Here is a 23,262-nt window from a genome sequence, read left to right as displayed (position 1 = left end):
TTGGGAAACCCTCAGTGATGCTGTTCTCTCTAAATTGGATGAACAAGCCAATGCTAATCTAACTGGGTGTGGACTTCCTCGTTTGAGCCCCTTTTCTTCTGTAGTTTGAAGCTTGCAAAATGTAAATTGTAAAAGAGAAAATTTAAATTTGAAATGGAATATATTAGTCACAGGCTTTCACAAACAGTGAGAAATAGAGAGAGAGAGAGAGGGAGATCACATTCGTATTGAAGATCATACTATAAATTTTTAGAAAACAATTGTTTTAAACTAGCTTCATTGATATTTAAGTCATAATTCAAACTAGCTAGAGTGTACTGCAGTGATGCATTATTCAAACAACACACATACAGACACAGAGAAGAAGATGAACGTGAAGACGTTTGTGTACTCGTGGTAGTTAAAACAGATCTGCATAACAAATCATAAATAGTATCCAATATATGTGTGTATATGTGTGTGTGTGTGTGTGTGTGTGTGTGTGTGTGTGTGTGTGTGTGTGAGAGAGAGAGAGAGAGAGAGAGAGAGAGAGAGAGAGAGAGAGAGAGAGAGAGAGAGCGAGAGAGAGAGAGAGAGAGAGACCAATGATGATATAAATCATACCAGAAACTTAATAAGGCCATTGATTTAAAATAATAAGGAGGACATAATGAGTAGAATAAATGAATCAGGCTGGCACTGATGGTAGTGTGCAGAGACTACTTACCGTTTGCTACAGATAGAGTAACCAATCTTAATTTACAGTCAGGAGAGTAAGGGCCACGTGCATCCAATCAAGTTTCACACACACACACACACACACACACACACACACACACACACACACACACACACACACACACACACACACACACACACACACACACACACACACACACACACACACACACACACACACACACACACAGAGAAAGAGAGATTAGAAGCGGAATCTCTCTCTTGTTTGAATGTTCATATTGGATAGAACAGAGGAGATTACATAGAAAGATAGAAAGGACAAGTAATTATTAAGCAAAATGACTTAATTTGCCTGATTAGCCTTTTAATGTGAACACATTAAATGTCACATCAGTTTCCACTTGTCTTTATTTAGTGTTGTATGGTAAGGCACATCTTAAAGGGGAATACACGAAATACAAAGATGTAGAGAACAGAAGAGAACTGAAATATCAGTGACAATAGGAGTAGTCTGATAGAAAGCCTTACATATAAAAGACTAATTAATTTGCTTACACACATTAATTACACACTAATTTGCTTTAGTGCCATCTTATAGTTAAAATCTGATCATTTCATGAGAATCTCATTGCACATAACACCGAAATGCAAACATGCCTACAAGGACACACACATGCACGCACGCACGCACACACACACACACACACACACACACACACACACACACACACACACACACACACACACACACACACACAGAGAATGGAGCAGGATCCTTCTCTTGGTTCCTATTGGGTTTTGCAGCAGGATGAGTTTGAAAGACGACACAATTAAAATGATGTAAAAAAACAAACTGTTAACACATTACAGCATACATTTGGCTGTAGGATACAACTGCATGTTTATTCTAACAGAAGTAATGAAGCTGAAGTGATTTGCTCACAGTGATGCAGTCACACCCACCTGCTGCTACACTCACATTACAGCAGCAGGCTAACTAACACTGGCATCCGTCTGCACCAATGTTTTCATATTCACACGCAGCCGTTCTCATGTTGGTCTCTTGTTGTTTCAATTTCAAAGTGCATAGTATGAAGTATGTGTTAATCATTCCTAACTTTTTCTGATTGTTCTGTGAAGTTGTGTGCATACTTAAAAGCATACTTAAAAGCTTGCCATTTTAAACCTGTGTTGATTTTTCTGAAATGCATCAAACATTTGTCTCTGTCTCTGTTTTTGTGTTGTTTTTTTTCTTTAAGTCAGAGAGTTTTTCACTTAATAGTACATGCTGGAACACATAGGTGAAAAATTATTATTACTTTATATCAGCCAATTCATTCATTGTCTTTAGTTCCTTCTCAACTTTACTCAAGGTCATTTCCCACCCGTGATATAATGATAGTTATATCACACCCATGTGATAGTTCTTTTCAAGGGCAAAGACTGACACCTTCCTCCTTCAGAATACACAAAGGCATTTTATTTCAAGCTGCTGCTAGTGCAATGTCACATTGCAGCTGAACATACTTGAAGGAAAGTGCTACCATGTTCTCAGACACACATGAGTGGCTAACATCCTCTAACTGACCACCCAGAAAGCACAGACAATTCTTCTCTTTTGAGCCCAGACCTCCTGACGATATGGCAAAAATGGTGCTGTGGCACCTCTTGGGATCTGATTTAAATTTATTTTGATTTCAGCTTTCCTTGTTATTTTCTCTTCTGATACTCTAGGTATACACGAATACAATAGTTGATGAGGCACTGTAAAAAGAGATGTAAAAAGAAACCTGCAGTCCTGATATATGGGGTCCTACAGTGCCCACAGCAGATATAGTTTAAAAAACAAACACAGTGAGGCTTGATATTGAAACCCCCTAGTGGAAAGAGAGAGAGAGAGAGAGAGAGAGAGAGAGAGAGAGAGAGAGAGAGAGAGAGAGAGAGAGAGAGAGAGAGAGAGAGAGAGAGAGATTAGGTGATCAGTAGTCACTCAGTATTTACAGAGCCCATATGCCTGCAAAATGAATGATTGTAATTTCCTTTTAATTAATTAGTAATCAAATTGACATGTAACTCATGTTTTTGAACTCTTTTACATCTCTTCATCTCAATGTTTCACTAATGTGCTAATAGTAAAGATATATGTATATAAGGCTAAGGACATGAGGATTTCTGACAAATATTGTAGCACGCATACTGTGTGAACAGAGGGGTGGGGACTGTGTTTGTTTAGTTGGTACAGCCTGTCAGAAAAATCTCATTCCACCACATGGGTGCCAGAACAAAAAGATTTCTTATATTCATGTTTGAATTTGTAATATTGTACAAATATAAGCTAGTGTTTCATGTTTCAAAATATACCTGCACCGATACTGCTATCAAATCCCTTCTTGGTTCCTCTGTTAAAAGGTTTGGAACCTTTTTGAACAGTAATTTTTAATCCAGACTGAGGCCATCACCATTTCTTATTGTGTAAAGAATATTGATAATATAAACTCTGTCATATCCCTTGTAAATACTAACAAAAATTTAATGAAATATCTGAAAATATAAAAAGAAAGAAAGAAAAAAGAAAAGAAAGATAAAGATTACACAATCAACAAATGGATTAGATTCCTGGTATATTCCTAATTATTAAAATATTCTCCAAAAATAAGACTTCCTAATTTTTTGTAGGCCTTATTAATGCAATTTAATTGAACAGTTTTCTATTTTAATTAAGCTACTTTTTAATATCTCTCCTCTTAGGTAACAGGACAACTCTGATGGTTTCATAAGCCTATAGGGTTTGGTAAACTGGGATATTTTGATAAAATATTCCTCTTCTTTCTCCCATGCATTCACTCAGATTTGTTGACAGCAGAGTAATAAGATACTTTATGTATCAGCATGTTCTTATTTCTTGTCCCTTTTTGTTATGCCTTCATAATTAAACTTGCCAGAGTCTTCCTATGTAGAGCTAAACATGTTACTCCTGCTGCTTGGTTGACTTCCTCTGCCCAATTACTTGAGGCCTCCCTCCTGGAAAATACTCAGTTCTGCTGAGGATTGTCCCACATGCATAGCCTTATAAATGCTGTTGATAGTCCATATAGACACCCTAATGATTTGCACCTGCCAAATACCTTTTATGCTTAAAACCCACCCACACTGCACTGGATAACTTCACTTGATTACTGGGGATTTGAAGCTAAAATGTACCATTTTCTGTTTTCTGTAGACAAAACTGTTGCTTATAATGATTCTTTCAATCAGTCATACTCTTTGATTTTGTCGTGTTCACGCTATCTGGTGTCACCCAGAAGAGGATGGGGTCCCTTTTGTGTCTGGGTTTTTATTTTCTCCACTGGATGTGAAGCTTCTATATACAAGCTTCTGTATACTTTTCTGAAAAAAAAAAAAGAATTGCAACGTGAACAAAATGTTCTACTAATGTACTACAACAAACTGTATGTATTACTATACTGTAAACATTAATTGATTGAGTTTTATTTTTGTTCGCTATAATTTAGTCTTGGCGAATCTCCTCTACCAGTTAACACAGTCATCTTCCGTATCACACGGCAAATAAAAGCTATCGTGTGCCTCCTTTGAGTTACATGAAGCCAGGCAACTGCTTTTGTTTCAAACTGCTGCTCATGCTATATCACAGGCTGGCAAGAACCCCTCAGAGGAAATCCGCCCCCTTCCACATTCATGAGCTCACAGAGGCCCATGAGTGACTAGTGTCATTGTGATTGATATGGTATAAAGAGTTTGCCACCCTTTAAGTATATGTTGTGTACATACATACTAGCACAACTAACTTATTAGTAAAAGCTTAATTCAATTAATCACAAACAAAATTAGGGTGGTTCTTTGATGTAGCAGATAATTGCTGCCTCAAAGCTCCAGGATCTCTGTTTCAGTCTTGAGCTTGTGTTACTGTCTGTGTAGCGTTTCACATGTTCTAACCATGTCAGATGGTATAACAGCAAATTTGGTTTCTAGATGTTGGAACTAGCACACCACTCCCACCTGCACATTCTGTTCCACATGTAAATACAATTACTGCTGCCTGGATACGAGAAAAGCCGGTAGCACATCACTGCTAATTTTCAATGCTCATAACAGGAAAGTGTCATTATTAGAACATAACCACATTTATGACATTTAATCCAGTGCAACATTAGCAGCTAAATCACCACAAGCTGTTGGAGCCGCTCGTACATTATGTTTCTTCACATTCACAGGACACAAGATGGCCTATAATTAAATACCTCTTTTTAAATTACAGCAACTCCATGCTTATAGTTCTCGACACAGGTAATAATAGCAATGATCTGGGATCCAAATTTAGGCTTTAATCTATATTATATATCTTATCATCTTTTCAGAATTATTATTGTAATAATGTATCTGAAAGTGTTAGCTCTTTTTTGTTCATTGATTTATATCCCACAGGCACTTTTGCCAAGCCTGCTCATTTTCTCCTTCTAGTGCATACAAGTAGGAGAAATAAGTATTCAAACATTTTTATAAAATATGCTTCCAGTGCCTATATCCACTTCAAATTTACACATACAGTGGGGCAAATAAGTATTTGATACACTGCCGATTTTTCAAGTTTTACCACTTCCAAAGAATGGAGAGATCTGTCATTTTCATCATAGGTACACTTCAACTGTGAGAGACAGAATCTAAAAAAAATGCAAAAAATCACATTGTATGATTTTTAAATAATTCATTTCCATTTTATTGCATGAAATAAGTATTTGTTCACCTACCAACCAGCAAGAATTCTGGCTCTTACAGAACTGTTGGTTTGTCTTTAAGAAGCTCTCCTATCCTCCATTCATTACCTGTATTAATTGCATCGGTTTGAACTAATTACCTGTATAAAAGACACCTGTTCACTCAATCAATCCGACTTCAACCTCTCCACCATGGGCAAGAACAAAGAGCTGTCTAAGGACACTAGGGAAAAAATTGTAGACCTGCACAAGGCTGGGATGGGCTACAGGACAATAAACAAACAGCTTGGTGAGAAGGCAACAACTGTTGTAGGCATACAAGAAATTCAAGATGACTGTTAATCTCCCTCGGACTGGGGCTCCATGCAAGATCTTGCCTCGTGGAGTGTCAATGACACTGAGAAAGGTGAGGAATCAGCCTACTACACGAGAGGACCTGGTCAATAACCTGAAGAGAGCTGGGACCACAGTCTCAACGGTTACCATTAGTATCACACTACACTGTTATTGAATAAAATCCTGAAGCACACGCAAGGTCCCCCTGCCCAAACCAGCATGTCCAAGCCAGCATGTCCAAGCCATCTGGATAATCCAGAGGAGGCATGGGAGAAGGTCATGTGGTCAGATGAGACCAAAATAGAACATTTTGGTATAAACTCTGCTCGTTGAGTACAATCCCAAGAACACCATCCCAACTGTGAAGCATGGAGGTGAAAACATCATGCTTTTTGGGTGCTTTTCTGCAAACGGGACAGGACGATTGCACCATATTGAGGGGAGGATGGATGAGGTCATGTATCGTGAGATTTTGGGCAACAACCTCCTTCCCTCAGTAAGAGCATTGAAGATGGGTCATGGCTGGGTCTTCCAGCATGAGAATGACCTCAAACACACAGCCAGGGCAACTAAGGAGTGGCTCTGTAGGAAGCATTTCAAGGTCCTGGAGTGGCCTAGCCAGTCCCCCGACCAGAACCCAATAGAAAATCTATGGAGGGAGCTGAAACTCTGTGTTGTCAGTGACAGCACGAAACCTGAACGATCTGGAGAAGACCTGTATGGAGGAGTGGGCCAAAATCCAGGCTGCAGTGTGTGCAAACCTGGTCAAGAACTACAGGAAACGTCTGACCTCTGTAACTGGATTCTGTAACAAATATTTGGTTATATTTTTCTATTGTATCACATACTTATTTCATGCAATAAAATGGAAATTAATTATTTAAAAATCATAATCATATGTGTTTTTCTGGATTTTTTTAGATTCTGTCTCTCACAGTTGAGGTGTACCTACGATGAAAATTACAGATCTCTCCATTCTTTGGAAGTGGGAAAACTTGAAAAATCTGCAGTGTATCTGATACTTATTTATTTATTTATTTATACAACTGTATAATTAGTTTTAACTTTATGTTTTTATATAACAAATGTATGTAACTGTATAGAAATCTAAAAAAAATAAAGTATGCAAACAGAATATGAATTCATGACCTTAACAATGATATGATACACACACACACACACACACACACACACACACACACACACACACACACACACACACACACACAATTTTCTCATCATTGCATATTGTTAGAGATAAATAGAGATAAATGAACACACATGCACGCACACACACACACACACACACACACACACACACACACACACACACACACACACACACACACACACACACACACACACACACACACACTATGATTAGTCAACAAAGTTTCATTAGAGACACTTGTTTACAAAAGAAAATCAATTATGCTTTAAAACAATGAAGACCATGAGCCAGGCAACTCGGATACGAATGTCTGAAAAGAAGGATAGAAACGATAGTGGTGCTATGGGGAATTGGATTCAAAGGGAAGATGATTGATGGGTACAATTTAAGCCATTGCTTCTCTACTGACCAGTGCTTTCCCAATTTACTGACCAGAGGCATTTCATCAAAACCTTGCTACCTGCACGGCAAGGTCACTTTTACCATTAACTGTTCTGAACAGATAGTGGATACCTAGAAAGCTGTAAACTTTATAATTGTGCATTTGAGCATATCAAACTCTTCTTAAGGCACTGGATTAAGGCTTCTAAAATTTCAAATTTGAAAATCCGCCATTTATAATCTGCCTTCCCCCCTCTCATTTGCTCTCTCTCTCTCTCTCTCTCTCTCTCTCTCTCTCTCTCTCTCTCTCTCTCTCTCTCTCTCTCTCTCTCTCTCTCTCTCTCTCTCTCTCTCTCTCTCTCTCTCTCTCTCTCTCAATCTTGCTGAGCTATTATTATTCACATATGTCCTGTTGTCATATTGAATATTATCACATTGTGCTCACACACATCCAAAGTGTTTCACCATTTGTTTCATATAACAACACAAGTTCATTATATTTTCTTGACAATCAAGCATATTAAAAATAATTTTAAATTATATATCATGTATTGATGTTTTTGTTATGATGAGTGACCATTTGGTTTCCTTTTGGTTTCCTTTTCTGTCTTTTTGCCCTCAAGTCTTTCCTTCACTATTGATTCATTGGACTGTGAACAGAAGGCAAGGGAGCCGCCATTTACAAGCAATCTGTCTGATTAAACACTGGCAGCAATCAGGATTTTTAATGCCAAAAAACAAACACATCTCTAATTAACAAAAAAAAAAAAAACAAAAACAAAAAAAAACGACACATTGCATCAGAGCAGTATTTCTTTCTTTCTTTTTTCTTTTCTTTTCTTTCTTTCTTTCTTTTTTTTTTTTTTTACAGTTTTTTCCTGAGCTTGTCACATGACCAGCAAGCAGCTACTACAATGCTACCAGAATTTAGATGATTCTCACAGCCTTAACATGTACAAAAAATCTCCTATTATAATAACTGAAAGCCTATTTTTTGCCTTTGCTGTGAAGTAATAGTCATAATCAGCAGTGGATTACAATGATGAGTCGCAATGTGAAAGAGTGATGGTTAACTGATTTAGGCTGCTGCTCTACTATGTGGATTATAGACAAGAGCACCTTTTGCCTTTTGAATAGTTCATGAAAGGAATTAACGCATTAATCCTGTCACTCCCCAGGCTCTTGGCTGCCCTAGTTTCCTCAAAGACAGACAGAAAGAGAGAGATAGGGGGGGGGGGGGGGGGGTTTGGAGGATAGATAGATTCCACAAAATCCTATGAAAATATAAACACAACATTAGAGGCTTATAGTAGAATAAAATTGTCAAATGGCTTACACTGAAGGAACAGGAGTTTTCTGATTGGATTAAATGGGCCATAGATGTCTGTTTAAGTTTTGGTAAGCCCAGTTTGGATTCCTATTCAATATATTTCCAAAGCATGTATTTCCAGTGAGAACAGCTGCAATAAAACACTATGCAAAATGTTTTGATGACCTATTCATCTTGTTATTATTACATTATTTTTTTCAGTCAGTCACACTTGATGTCTACAGCATTCCCATGAGAAGTGGCCATTGGTGCTGACATTCTGAGAAACTGTAACAAGCTTTTCCAGCTATTCCAGTATCCTCTCTCTCAGCCAGTTGGGGATCTTTCTCAACGGAAACTATCTCAATCTTCATTTGTGAACTCTGTGTTTTAGCATACTGGCGGATGTATGCTACAGTATTCTCTCTGCAAGTCACAGTGGAAACTCATTTTTGTACGTGCATCCACACATGACACAAATAAGCTGCTGCTGTTGGCCCTTGAGCAAGGACCTTAACCCTCTTTACTACATGGATGCTGTATGATGGCAAACCCCTACTTCCTAAGAAGTATGTGAAGAAAAGTGTTTCTTCACATATTCTTCACTTTTTTAGTGTTTTATATATGTATGTATGTATGTATGTATGTATATATATATATATCTGACAAATAAAGAACCTCATCCAATGCTGACCTATATGCTCTGAAGTCAGACTCATTTCCATTTGCATTCAACAGAGAATGCATGCATCACCTGTGAATAAGTAAATCCTCAAATCCAGTGAAGACTGCCAGAATACAACTGAAATAGAGGAACCAAAGACGTCAGTTATGTATTAGCTTTGTTCATCTACTAACTGTATGAGAGTCTTTTCTTGAGAACCCAGAGACAAAATAGAGCCCAAAATAGAGGAGACATTTTATAATAATTAGCAATCAGAATAGGAAATGTAACAATCACGGCAGCCATTATCCCATCAATAATCACAAGCAAATTGATTGTGAATTGAGTGTGGTTGTTATTTCACAGACAGACACAGTGCTCCAAACATGTAAAACAGTTCAATTGTAAAACCTGTCGTTTTCCTCCTGTTTCTGGCTACATCACGTTCTTGGATCCTAACTGTATTTTGCCTGTCCACTTCTGAAGAGAGCATTAGTTCACACCTCTATAGGTTCTCTTTCATCATCTCGTGTTCGAGATCCACCTATGGGAAGGGCATCCGTTCCTGACCTCTACAGAAGCATCCAATTGCACCAAGTCTGGCTTGACAGACAGGAGCGCGTGCCAAAGGCCGGTAAGGTAACGCCCCTTACCCAAGTGCATAATACACCTGCACGCGCTGCCTTTCCTCAGTTTACTTTCGCTTCTCGCGACTTCTGATCATACCTCACAGCTCCCTGTTTTTTTGGACTGCACTTTCTGTCTTCAGGAGGACATATCGCTTGATCAGCCTCCGCTGGACGTGTTCGTCCTCAGCCAGGTTAGCTTCGTGAGCCGCCCACGCTTGCACCCCCCTTTTTTTCCGTAGGCTGCCCGCCTGCTTTTTTCCCTTTTTTTCCTCCTTATGGCGCTCTCCAAAACGGCTCCGGCTACTCCGGTGGACGACCTATCGTGAGCCTGCCCGGGCGCGTGTGGTGCGCTTATCGCTGCAAGGGATTCCCATCCCTTCTGCGTTGTCTGCACGGGTCTCAAGCATGCGCAAGAGGCTATCGATCTGCCGGAGAACTGTAGCCATTGCCTGGCGCTCCCAAAAAAGCTCCTGCGTCGCAGGCTCAAGACGGCCACTTCCCAGTGTGTCGACTTCGAGCTGTCGACTCGGAGGGGGAAAAAGGCGATGCTGCCACGCTCCCGGGGGCCTCCCGCGGCGTGGCTTCCTCTGACTGGGCCGACATGTGTCCTTCCCCTTTGAGGATTTACTACCGGCCGACGACCGCTTCCCCGAAGGACTGGCAGGTTCCGGGGATGAGGCCGAGGCGTGCCTTCTCGAGGGCTCGGATGACGAGGTAGCCCTCCCGTTTTCCGCGGCCCCTCAGGCTCCCCCCGCTCCACCTCAATCGGTGCTGTTGGAGCTTTGCGAACGCACCGCCGTGCACCTCGATATCGAATGGCCGGCTCTCCTGAACGCTTCAGATCAGGAGAGGGATGTGTATGATGGTAAGCTTCTAGGCCCTCCTGCCCGTCCTCCCTGCATGTGCAAAACACATGAGGTATTGCAGGGGAGATCCGCTTGATCTAAAACACGGTCTCGCGGGGCTTGAGGTGAAGGATATGGCGGGTCTGGGCATGGGCGATCCCCCCGTGATCGAGCCTTCCATCGCCAGACACCTTAACCCATCCCTGGGCGGGCTGCTCGCCCCACCCAAGCCCGTCCTCCCGGGCAAGATGGATCGTTTCTCCGCATCAATCCATCAGGCATCAATCCGTCTTATAAAGCCTCAGCTCTTTCCATTCAAGCTCTCAATGTCTCCTCGCTGTTGTCCGCGTATCAGGCTGAACTCCTGCTTGATTTGGGCCAGCAGCTGGAGAGTGGGTCGCCATCCCCCGTTCTCTGGAAGGAGATCGTCACGGTCAATGACCTCGTCCTCTGCAATGCCTGTCAGGCTGTCCAGGCTAGCGGGAGCTCTATGGCTTTGTCGATGGTCGGAGAACGTGCACTGTGGCTCAACCTATCTGGTCTCCCCGATAGTGAGAAGGGCCGCATCGCTGGGGCGCCAGTTGAGCCGGGTCAAGCTCTTTTCGGCCCAGCCGTTGCGCTGATGCAGCAGCGCTGCGTTGATAAGAAGAAGGAGGATGAGGCCTTCAAATTGTGCCTTCCTAGAAAGCCGCCTAACACTCCTGCTGCGGGACGCCAGTCCCACTACGCTGGCGGGTCCAACAAACCCCGTGGGAAGCCACAGGCTCAGCAGGGAGCCACAGGCTCCACAGGCTCAGCACCCCCTTCGCACACCTCTCACATGTTCAATAAAGGCTACGGCCCCAGTTTTTCACAAAAAAATGATGAAAACTTCTCTGGTTTGGCCACTGGAGGGCGCCGTCGCGCCATCAATGAACGGTCCGGCCTGACCGGCCCCCGGCGTCCCGCCCTCCCTTGTAGGGACGCTCGGGAGTCACGTGACAGCCTGGCTGTCTGTCTCGGCCCTCGATTGGGTGATTCACACAGTCACGAGGGGTTACAGACTTCAGTTTGTCCAATCACCCCCGCGGTTCAACGGAGTGGTCTGGTCCCACACGGACCAGGGCTCCGCCCACATTCTGAAAGACGAGATCTCATCTCTTCTCCAGAAGGGAGCGATTCGAGTTTTACCCGCGCATCTAAGCGATCAGGGGTTTTATTCTCGTTATTTCCTGGTCCCGAAGAAGGAAGGATCTCTCCGTCCTATTCTGGATCTCAGAGTGTTGAACAAACATTTACGGAAATACAACTTCAGAATGTTAACACACGGCTCTCTCATACGTTCGATAAAGCGGAACGATTGGTTTTGCTCGATCGATCTGAGCGATGCTTTTTTCCACATAAGCATCTATCCTCCACACACAAAATTCCTTCGTTTCGCCTACCAAGGCGTATGTTACGAATTCTCAGTCCTTCCGTTCGGGCTCGCGCTGGACGTTCTGTCTGTGTGTGGAGGCGGGGCTTGCGCCGCTGAGAATAGCGGGTCTCAGGATCCTGACTTACATAGACGATTGGCTTATTATAGCCGATTCGAGAGAGAATGTGATTCAGAACACTGCCCGTGTGCTCTCACACATCGCTGCGCTCGGTTTCAGAGTGAATGTGTTAAAGAACAATTTCACTCCCGCTCAGGAAGTCATATTCCTGGGTCTGGAGCTGAATTCCGCCACGATGCGCGTGCGCCTAGCGCGGGGGCGCGTCTCTTCATTCATGAACTGTCTATCGCGGTTCAGAGAAGGGCGCGTATATAGTATAAAAAATTACAGGGTCTTATGGCTTCGGCTGTCCATGTCTTGCCTCTAGGTCTTCTGAGAATGAGGGCTTTCATGAAGTGGATTTTGTCCCTTCATCTCTGCCCGTTGCGCGATCTTTTCCGCTTTGTCTCGGTGACGCGCGTGTGCATGGCCGCACTGCGACACTGGAGAGCTGCGGAGTTTTACGCACATGGGACCCCTCTCGGGGCGGTCATGATGCGGAAAGTGGTCACGACAGATGCCTCCTTGACAGGGTGGGGAGCCACTCAAGAGGGCAGGTCAGTGAACGGGTGAACGGTGTGTGGCCGATCTCACTTCGCTCAGCCCATATAAATTACTTGGAGCTCCTCACTGTGTGGAAAGCTCTGATGCATTTCTCACCCCGCCTGCGGGGGCATCATTAGCTGGTACGCTGCGACAATACGACAGCTGTAGCATATATCAACCGTCTAGGCGGCATGCGCTCCTCCAGGCTTCACGCTCTGGCTCACAAGCTGTTGGTATAGAGCACGCGGCATTTTCTGTCGTTACAGGCGACTCACATCCCGGGCCTTTTGAACAGGGGTGCAGACCTTCTGTCGAGGGGGAACCCTCTGTACGGAGAGTGGAGGCTCCACCCCCAGGTAGTGGGACTGCTCTGGGAGAGGTTCGGCCAGGCTGCCGTTGATCTCTTCGCCTCGCGCGAAAACGCCCACTGTCCTATGTTCTTCTCGCTTCGGGACGAGGGCGCCCCCCTCGGCGTGGACACTCTGGCTCATCCATGGCCCAGCGCGCTGCTCTACGCTTTCCCTCCTCTCTGCCTGATATCCCCGACCCTGGCCAGGGTCGCGGTGCAGGGTTTATCTCCGATCCTCATAGCCCCCAGGTGGCCCAAGGCACCTTGGCTAGCGGAGATAATTCCTCTTCTGTATGCGGAGCCGTGGCCCCTCCCGTTGCGTACGGACCTCCTGACCCAGGCGAACGGGGAGATTTTTCATCCTCAACCGGGCAGGGTGGCTCTCTGGGCCTGTTCCGTGAGAGGGCAAATTTGAGCACGCTGGGGCTTCCCCCCGTGTTATCGCCACGATTCAGAGTGCCAGGGCCCCTTCCACACGCTCTCTCTATGATTGCAAATGGTGTGTGTTTGAGGCATGGTGCGAGGAGCACCAGCTCGTCTCGTATCTGTGCTCAGTCACTGATATTCTGGGTATTTTTCAGGGCCTTATCGATCGTGCCAGGTCTTTTTCGACAATTAAGGTCTATTTGGCGGCTATCGCTGCATGTCACGTCGGTTTCGGCGACGCTACGGTGGGGCAGCACCCCCTTATCCGTAGATTTATGAGGCGCGCGCGCCGCTCCCTGCCGGTCACCAGGAGTGTGGTCCCGGATTGGGATCTCTCCATGGTGCTGGAGGTGTTGGCCCAACAGCCTTTTGAGCCCCTGGGGGATCTCCCTCAGGTTGCTGTCCTTCAAGACGGCGCTGCTCCTGGCTTTGGCTTCCGCCAAACGTGTCAGTGATTTGCATGCGCTCTCCGTTCATTCCTCGTGCACCAAATTCTCATTCAGCGGGGATAGGGTTTGGCTTAAGCCTAACCCGGCCTTCGTGCCTAAGTGCTTTCCAGCCTTCACTGATGGTGTGATTGAGCTCTCCGCTTTTCACCCTCCTCCTTTTTCCTCTGCGGAGGACCAGAGGTTGAATGCTTTGTGCCCTGTGCGCGCCCTATGGGAGTATGTGGACAGGACGAACTCTTTTCGGGGGCGCGATCAGCTCTTCATCTCTTGGGCCCCACCGAACACGGGAAAACCCATCTCTAAGCAACGCCTCTCTCGCTGGATTGTAGAAGCTATCTCCTTAGCGTATGAGTCTAGGGGCGTGCAGCCTCCAGATGGCCTCAGGGCTCACTCCACTAGAGGCTTGGCTGCTTCGTGGGCTCTGTTTGGGGGAGTTCCCTTGCAGGACAATTGTGCCGCGGCGAGCTGGTCCTCTCCGCACACCTTTGTCAGGCACTACCGGCTTGATGTTACTCGTACCACCGTGGCTCATGCGGTCTTGAGTGTGGGCTCTTCGTAGCCACGTGCACTCTTGTCAGCCCTGTCCGCCCGGCCTGGCTGTGCATGTTTTCAGGCATATGGTCTTCTCCCGGCCATACGCTCGGGTTGGTCCATTTACATGTTTATTTACATGTTCTTTTCCTGCAGGTTGCTCGCTTGTTGGACGTCAGCGAGGTTTTAACATGCATGTTGCCGCATGCTGTGTTTCCCTTTGGCTGAGCTTTTTGCCCCGCGCAGTATGTTATGTCTGCTGCTTTGTGACGTGCCGAGCACCACCTTTTTGGCCGTCCTCTGGCTTACAGGGCCTCGCTGTGAGTGTATTGGGCAACCGGGGAGTTGTCTATATCTCCCATAGGTGGATCTCGAACACGAGATGATGAAAGAGAACATTAGGTTAATGTCGTAACCCCGGTTCTCTGAAACATTGAGTGGAGAGATCCACCAAGTTTGCCCCGCTTGCTGCACGAGAAGCGAATATGTACAATGAGAAAAGGCAGCGCGTGCAGGTGCATTATGCACTCGGGTAAGGAGAGGTCAGGAACGGATGCCCTTCCCATAGGTGGATCTCTCCACTCTTTGTTTCAGAGAACCCGGGGTTATGACAGTAACCTAATGTTTTAGTCCCATCTTTGGACAACAACTGCTTCAGTAGGTGATCCCAACATGTCTTCTGGAAACACTTCAAACATTAAATTTTCAACACTTTTAACCAGTATTACCGAATAACCTTTACGACTATTACTAATATTATTAATAACATTAATAATATTACTTCAGTGTCAGTAGCTTCTAATCAAATAGGGAACTGCTACACATGCAGCAAGCTCTGAATATGAATGTAAGAAGCCTAATTGTAAAATGGATTAAACAATTGTTATAAAGTGTATTTAACTATACTATAAGCCTACGATCTAACTAAATATTTGGCGTTTATAAACAGGGTTGCAACCAAGATCCAAAATCCATTCTCAAACACCAAATCCATTCCTCAAACAGAAAGGCTAAAAGCTTTATCACCCTTACAATTTCCTATTTCATACATTCATTCAAAATAAACATTTGACATTTGACAGCCTAAAAGATGCTGCACCATTACACAAGAACACAGTAACAATGAACATGCTGTAGGTTACTGCTGAATTGTGAGGGAAATAAAATCATGAAAAGGTCATGGGATTTTATTCTGACAGCTCTGTCTTCTTTCATTTGACACCTGCAGGACCAAGAGTATAAACTCCATCCAATTAGCAGCTCAACTAGGTCTTCACAACACTGGACGTTTACTGGAGTCATGTTTTTTATTGTCCTACTCTGATTCATGTTCTTCCTTTGTTTTTTCCAAAACAGGCTTTTGTTTATTTGACATCATGATTGTTGTTCCTGTACTCTCTTATTTTTCCAATGAAATGTTTTCAGTGAAAACCACATAGACATGGTGTAACCACATCACCAAGTGAAACTCTTTACAGAGAGTATCCACAGCTCAGAATCAACCTCCAAACCCTTGAGCTGTGAAAGAACAGAACGATACTGAGAATTATACTGTAATTCCCTGTATTTGTCCTAACAAAATATCCACCAGAACAAAAATAGTTATATTATTATTCTTTAAGTTTATCAGGTAACATGGCTAGTGTATACTTGTTATTCAAGTGAAATAAACCACGCACTAATATTTAAATAGTCTAATCTTGTTCTTAGCTTGATGTTGCAACTCATTTGGCTTTTCTTGTTCCAAGCAATTTTATACAGATGGAGAACTGCAAATTGGGAAAAAATTGCCACTGATTGTAGGCTGCAGTATTGAGCAGGATGGTTGCCAGGGCAAAGCCCATACTTTTGCAGATAGCAGTTTCCTTCCTGATTAAAAATCACACCCGCTCACCCCCAGGGGTGAGGTTGGATAGGTAGTATAAAACAAAACTGAATGTCACAGAACTGAGGGTGTAATATCTGAATAAAAATGATTAAGTAAGTAAGTAAGTACATATCTTAGGACATTAAGGTTCCTATGTTTGAGTTTAAAATAGAAAGCCTTGCAGTCTCAGGCAAATCCATTCTCTGGTCTTTTACTGATCTTGTATCTGAACAGGTCATGATAAACTGATCAATTAAACATCACATGTCCAGAAGAAATGACTAGTTAGTCCGGCAAGAGTTAATAGTGGTTGCCTTACTTAGAAAACAAACAGAGCATCCATGTTCCATCAAACATGATTACAACACTTAACTTTGCCACCACTGGATTAGGCTGAGCAGTGTCTGGACATCTGTCTCCATTACGGCTGTTAATGGATCTTCTTTTGGCTTAATTACTAAGCTCTGTTAAGAACGGACCAAAAGACTGCATTGAGCTTGCATCTCAATACAGAGGTCAAAGTTTAGTTTAGGATAGATTAGCAAGCTGCTGAACTGCTGGTAGTAGGGAATGGTTTAGCACAGTGTTAAACATAGAGTTCGATCACACAGCTATTGAGAATTACAGGTGCTAATATTTTGAATCTGGAACAGCATTGTAATAAAAATTAGAATTAACTCCATGACTAAATTAAGGATTCAGTCATTCATTTTCAGTAACATTTTCATCTTGGTTAGCCTGGTTCAAATGTTTTACCAAATAAAGCTTTTCCTTCCTCATGTGACCTTCATTATCAGTGACACTTCACAATACACTGCAATCAACATGAGAACAGCTTAGAGCACTTACATTCTAAGGCAAAAAAAAATTATTCATGGATTAAGGGATGTACAAATGGACGAATTCTTGCTTAATGTCACTCAGTGTGTGTCTGAAGTTGTGTGTCTGAGAGAGTTCATATTAATGGAGCAGTCAGAATGGCTCAATTAATATGATGAAGTACCATGCCGACTGGCACGATAACCACAGTCCACGATAGAGGCAGGTAAAGAGCTTAATGGGTGTTCTTATCCACAAATCACACTTTACACACACATACACAGACACAAAATACAAAACAGACAGAGAGAGAGAGAGAGAGAGAGAGAGAGAGAGAGAGAGAGAGAGAGAGAGAGAGAGAGAGAGAGAGAGAGAGAGAGAATATATTTTGAAGTAGATTTAATGGAATCAAAACATACCGGCCAAAACTCCAAGCTGTCACTGTGTTAAGAATTTTTGATCATATTGTGATATCAAACTGTCTATGGTAAGAAGCCAAAAAGTTACAGTCCATTTATGTTCCTTCTTTCTTATATAATTACCCTGTCTCTGAAATAGTTAAGCATCCTGGGCAACATAAGCCACTCAAAATATGCCAGTAAAGGTCAGCATAAGTCCTCAGCTAATACACAATGTGATACCTACAGGCAGCTCATACCATGTTAAGTGGACCTGTGATAAAACAAAATAGCAACCTTTCTGTGTAAAATGTCAAGTGTTCAATGCTTTGATTTTGGGTGGCACCTTGATTTAGCCTTAAACCTGACGCATGCCTTGAGTGCTGACTTACTGAAAAGAAACAGTATTGATTACCTGGCTGCTATTCAACACAAATTAAGGTCAATAACTAAAATGATCCATGTAAGCTGATAAAAATAAAATTATTGTGTAATTTCTGGTTGCTTAAGTGATGTTCTTCCCCATTTGAAACCAAAAGTTGGTAAGCTAAAAAGTAATTCTGATTAACCCTATAAACTGCATATGATTAAACCCTTTAAATTCAAAGGCTCTGACTCTAATAATTACACACATTTCCTTTTTGTCTGGCTGTAGCTTCAATGAGTAATTCATAGTAATTCACTTAAAATATGCTTTATAAATAAATGTAGAATCATCAGGAGATTCTTTTGAATATGAGTCAAGATGAATCAAGAGAGCCAGCAGATAAGAGAGCAAATTTGGTTGTGCTATGTGTTATGTAGGAGGGATTGCATTACTCTCTTCTCTTCTCTCTTCTCTTCTCTTCTCTTCTCTTCTCTTCTCTTCTCTTCTCTTCTCTTCTCTTCTCTTCTCTTCTCTTCTCTTCTCTTCTCAGTGACAGAAATGCAAGCCAGCTGTGAGTGTCTTTGAGCTCTGGAATGTGGAAGAGGGCAGATATCTCTGTGATGCAACGTGCAAAGCAATATAAAAAGATTGGTTGTTGGTTGATATCAGGTGTCTCAGAGGAAGCACTTTTTAGCCGTCACCCTGCCAGGTTGTTGTATAGTAGGGGAAAACTGGATGATTGGCAGAATGAAAAATGACAAAATTTCGGGGAAAACTAAACTGGGGTAGAATTTCTATTGGTTCAAAGCCCAGTAATTAACTCTACTCAACATTTGTTTTTGATCAAAGTCACCATGTTGCTTGGTGAGTCACTGCACAGTTCAGGTAAAGGTTATTTTGTGGTGCCCTAGCCGTTCTGACTAGCAGTGCACTTTTAGAGGCTCTAGGACAGGAGCATGTGTAATGCATTGCAGTGTGCTGGAGTGAAGTGCTCTTGCTCTCTTTGGGAACCCGTTTGACATGATGTGATTTGGTCAGACTGACTCTCTCTGACACCAAAGGGAAAGGTCAGTAGGGAGGAGAAAATGAAAAGAGCACAGCAGCTAGAGTCACAAACAGCTCTTTTGCTGATTGTGTAATGCAAACTCACACATGCTCATTTTTACCCAAGCTCAGAAGATGAAGTAACAGAGAAGGAGCATTTGGTAGCCTATAGTCACTTACTATTAAGTGTTAATGTTTGTGCAAGTGTTTGTGCATCTGTTATATTCTGAGAACACACACAATCCCACACACATACACAGTGTTACACTGACTTAATTATTAATGCAGCTAATTAAAGCTATGTTAGATATTTCAGTACTGTGTGAAATATGTCAGATATTACTAGAATGTTATCAAGTATTGGTACATAAACATGAACAATAGAGAGTTTATAGGCTGTCCTCTAAGCAACACAAATAATGTTGCACTAAACACTTTCCATAAACTACATCATAGAATTAGAGTAAAAAATGAATTGAACTGTAATTCCTTTTCACTTCCTTATAGAATTAGCAGCATAGGTGAATTACTGTAGCTGCAGCTAATGCAATTCTATCTAAATGAGAAATCCAAAGCTTGCTCTCATCCCTCTAATCTGTTGGCATGTTCTCATTAAACGATTTCCCACCTGATGTTAAAACATAATTAGAAACAATGAGGTTTGCCTGCAAATTAGTGCTAATCAATACACACTCTTTGATTACTGAAAACAAGCTGCCTTAACTGCACACACCAGTAAAATCAAAGCTGCACAATTGACCTGTACCAGCTCTAATGATGATCAATATTTTCACACAGTGTTTTTGATATACTGTGCAAATAAGTGTATGTTTTTTTCTTACATTTTATATTGTAACCATATCTACTACTTTAAAACTGTGGAATGGAAACATGGTGGAAAGATGATGACTTAGATTTGAAGGTGTCTGGTAAAACGATAACTGTTGTATATGAATGTATTATTATTTACAATTTTTTTATGGCCATGATTATGCCATATTTTATTTTAAACAATTGTACATAATTCTACATGTATTTTTAGACTTAATAGTCTTACAAATAGCAATAAATTGTACATATCAACTATGTGTGAAACATCATTATTGCTTTAAAAAGAACAGTGGCAATAAATGAAATGTTTTTCTGCAGCATTTTGTATGAGTGATAATTTTTTGTTTAATATAATAGGCTTCTGGAACTGCCATTTGTATAGTCTTAGTTTAGCATCATTAAAAATGTAATATATATTAAGTGTAATTGATAAAACATTTAATTTGATAATAGTACCACATTAAGCATATTAATTTTTATATACTGTATAAAAAACAGTATTGGCATCTTACTGCTAATCCGAAACATGATCTCCTTGATTTCAAACCAAGGAGGCAAAAGGATTATTGTGAAACAAGTATCTGGAGAAAAGCTTTGATTGTTAAATGAAATACACCACACATTAACTACGGAGATTACAGGTTTGAGCAGGACTTGTGTGTTGACAGATGGCAAGCTCTACTAATTGTGGCTATGTTTGGAGTAACATTATCAGAAGCAGTAGCAAGTGGCACAACAATCTCTGGAGATTGAGGCAGCTGTGCAACAAAACAATGGCAGGATCTGACTCATAGAGGAGCTGTTTTCTGATCTGCTAAAGATAGATCTGCATCTGCGCAGAAGTTAAAGCAATTCAGCATGCCAATTCATTCAGTCATGCTAGTACAAAACACCATAAAGCAATATGGGGCAAAACATTTTAAGAGCTTTCACGGCAGGATCAGATTTCACTTAGGGCAAATATCTGGATATAGAAAAATTCTAAATCATTTAAACAGATTTTTTTACTGTGCCTATTTTTTAGAGAGAATGTCAAAGTCATTAGAATGAATGCAGTGGAACGAATGAAAGTAGTAAGTAAAGAACAGTGTAATAAATGGATAGAATGCCTGCAGATATGAGAGGATAGAGTAGCTGTGAATATGAGTGTATGAATCGACTAGGGCAGGGCTGTCAGGTTGATTTTATCACTTATGTCTGAAACATCACCAGACACATGGAACACATGAGCACAAACATAGAAAGGACAAGAGTAAAATAAGTTAATTTCCAAGGAGAACATGTGATGATCAAAGATACAGTTTAAAATAAGAAAATTCAGTAAGCTCTTGAGTTGCACTTCTTCAAGACTGAAATGCTCATAGGAAGCATTAAGAACATAAAGAAAATGAAATAAAATGAAATGAGCATAAAGCTTGATGATGCTTAAAAGTGCTTAACGGAATGCAGTTTTATAAAAAGGAACACAAGCAATATAAAATGAAATGTAAATGCTAATGAAATGCACCATTATTCAATATTTCAGTTTTTTCTATAAGACTGTTACAATTGCACTGTTTTTTTCAGTATTTATTGCTATTTGTAACACAAACTCTTCTTTCCCAGAATCATCTTCCCAACAGCAAACTACAATGATCAGTCACATGACTCATCACATGATGTTCTCAATCATCAAAAGACTATTAAATTGACTCACTTCTACTTAATTCATGACTAACTGTCAAACTGTATTCATGCCAAACTTTGGTTTATTACTCTGGTTAAGTCCATGTTCTAGCTTACCACTCGGGATGGTACTGAGCAAAGGTCACATTCCTCAATCCTCAAGGGGATTGTATACACACTATTCTGGTTTTCCCCAGATGAGGTGTCTGACCGACTGACAGATTTTTTTAAACACTGAACAACAAATTGCTTGATGTAGTGGCCTCACTTAACTTTTCCCAGATTCTTCCAGTACACAAATTCAAAGCATTTGCACATTGGAACTTGAAAGGCTCTTGTACTGTATTTTGTTGCACATTAACACTTGCTTGTTTTGTCCTTTCTCTCACAAAAATACACCAAAAGCAGTTATCATTCTGTATATTTAAAGAGAGAGAGAGAGAGAGAGAGAGAGAGAGAGAGAGAGAAACTGAGAGAGTGAGAGATAGATAGATAGATAGATAGAGAGAGAGAGAGAGAGAGAGAGAGAGAGAGAGAGAGAGAGAGAGAGAGAGAGAGAGAGAGAGAGAGAGAGAGAGACTCCTTTCCATGAGTTTATGCTTCTCTGCAGATGGTGAGCTTGGTTTGAAGTGAACAGATGTCTGATAAATTGCCCAAAGCAGATGTATGGTCAGCTTCAGGGCAGGAGAAAACATAATACTGCTGCTTCACTACATCTCCCTCCATACATAGATCTCTGCTCTGATCAGTGTTTCCCCCAGCTAAAGCAGACGACAGGTGGCTCTGAGAGACAGCCAGCAAGAGGCACAAGAATGTAGCAAGGTTACTTAAACTGACAGTACAGAAACAACTGCCATGACTGATGAGTGGTCAAAGGCTAGAGGTTAACAGTTTTAGGTATTTCTGCACTTAGATTAATTATATCTATACCCAGTGTATTATTTTCTTGATTTGTGTGAAGGTGTGATAGAATAAATCATATGACTGATACTGCTATCTTACTAAAGGAAATACGGTTTGGAGGAATGAGGGTACTGTAACTACATCCTTACTATGCAACATATGCAACATATTTTGCATTCAGTCCAGCCAAAAACAACAAGCAGCTCACATGTTCTCTCATACGTTTTCATTGCATCATGTTAGGAAGTGGTGTCATCCATAAGAAGGTATTACAACCAGAATGCATTCAGGAGGAATTATCATCAGATAATTGCAGACAAATTGTGCAGACCCTTTTGCAGCCAATGTAATATCCTACTAGGAGATTGTACCTGAGTTCAGTGTCTGACTTCTCAGTGTCTAGATACATGGGAAGCCAAAGGAAATCAATGAGAAATGTGTGTGTGTGTTAAAACAGTCACGTACTATATCTGACTAATCCTGAATAAGAAAATAAAGTAGTAATTAAAATGAAGAAAGCTTCTACACAGTGTGTGTGTGTGTGTGTGTGTGTGTGTGTGTGTGTGTGTGTGTGTGTGTGTGTGTGTGTGAGAGAGAGAGAGAGAGAGAGAGAGTGAGAGAGAAAGAGAGAGAGAGAGAGAGAGAGAGAGAGAGAGAGAGAGAGAGAGAGAGAGAGAATTAATCTTGTCTTTTTATATCATCAAAACCAAATAAAACCTCTCTTCCCAAAAAAGGAGTTTATACTAGACAGTGACAGAATCTTGGTAGGTTGCTCATTTTATTGTTTGGGCCTCTGGTGCAATATTT

At 41.7% G+C, this 23,262-nt stretch overlaps 1 protein-coding gene and 1 pseudogene across 5 annotated transcripts in view; one reads left to right on the top strand and one right to left on the bottom strand.

The window, feature by feature from the left end:
- dlgap4b (discs, large (Drosophila) homolog-associated protein 4b) overlaps positions 1-23,262 on the bottom strand; it is a 90,656-nt gene that overhangs the window by 34,361 nt on the left and 33,033 nt on the right. The gene's annotated exons all lie outside the window — the stretch shown is intronic.
- LOC125141259 lies at positions 13,300-14,677 on the top strand (annotated as a pseudogene).

This window comes from Tachysurus fulvidraco, chromosome 5 (genome assembly GCF_022655615.1).
Source record: "Tachysurus fulvidraco isolate hzauxx_2018 chromosome 5, HZAU_PFXX_2.0, whole genome shotgun sequence".
NCBI lineage: Eukaryota > Metazoa > Chordata > Actinopteri > Siluriformes > Bagridae > Tachysurus > Tachysurus fulvidraco.
The sequence above is the reverse complement of the archived record's forward strand: the minus strand, read 5'-3'. Positions and strand labels throughout refer to the sequence as shown.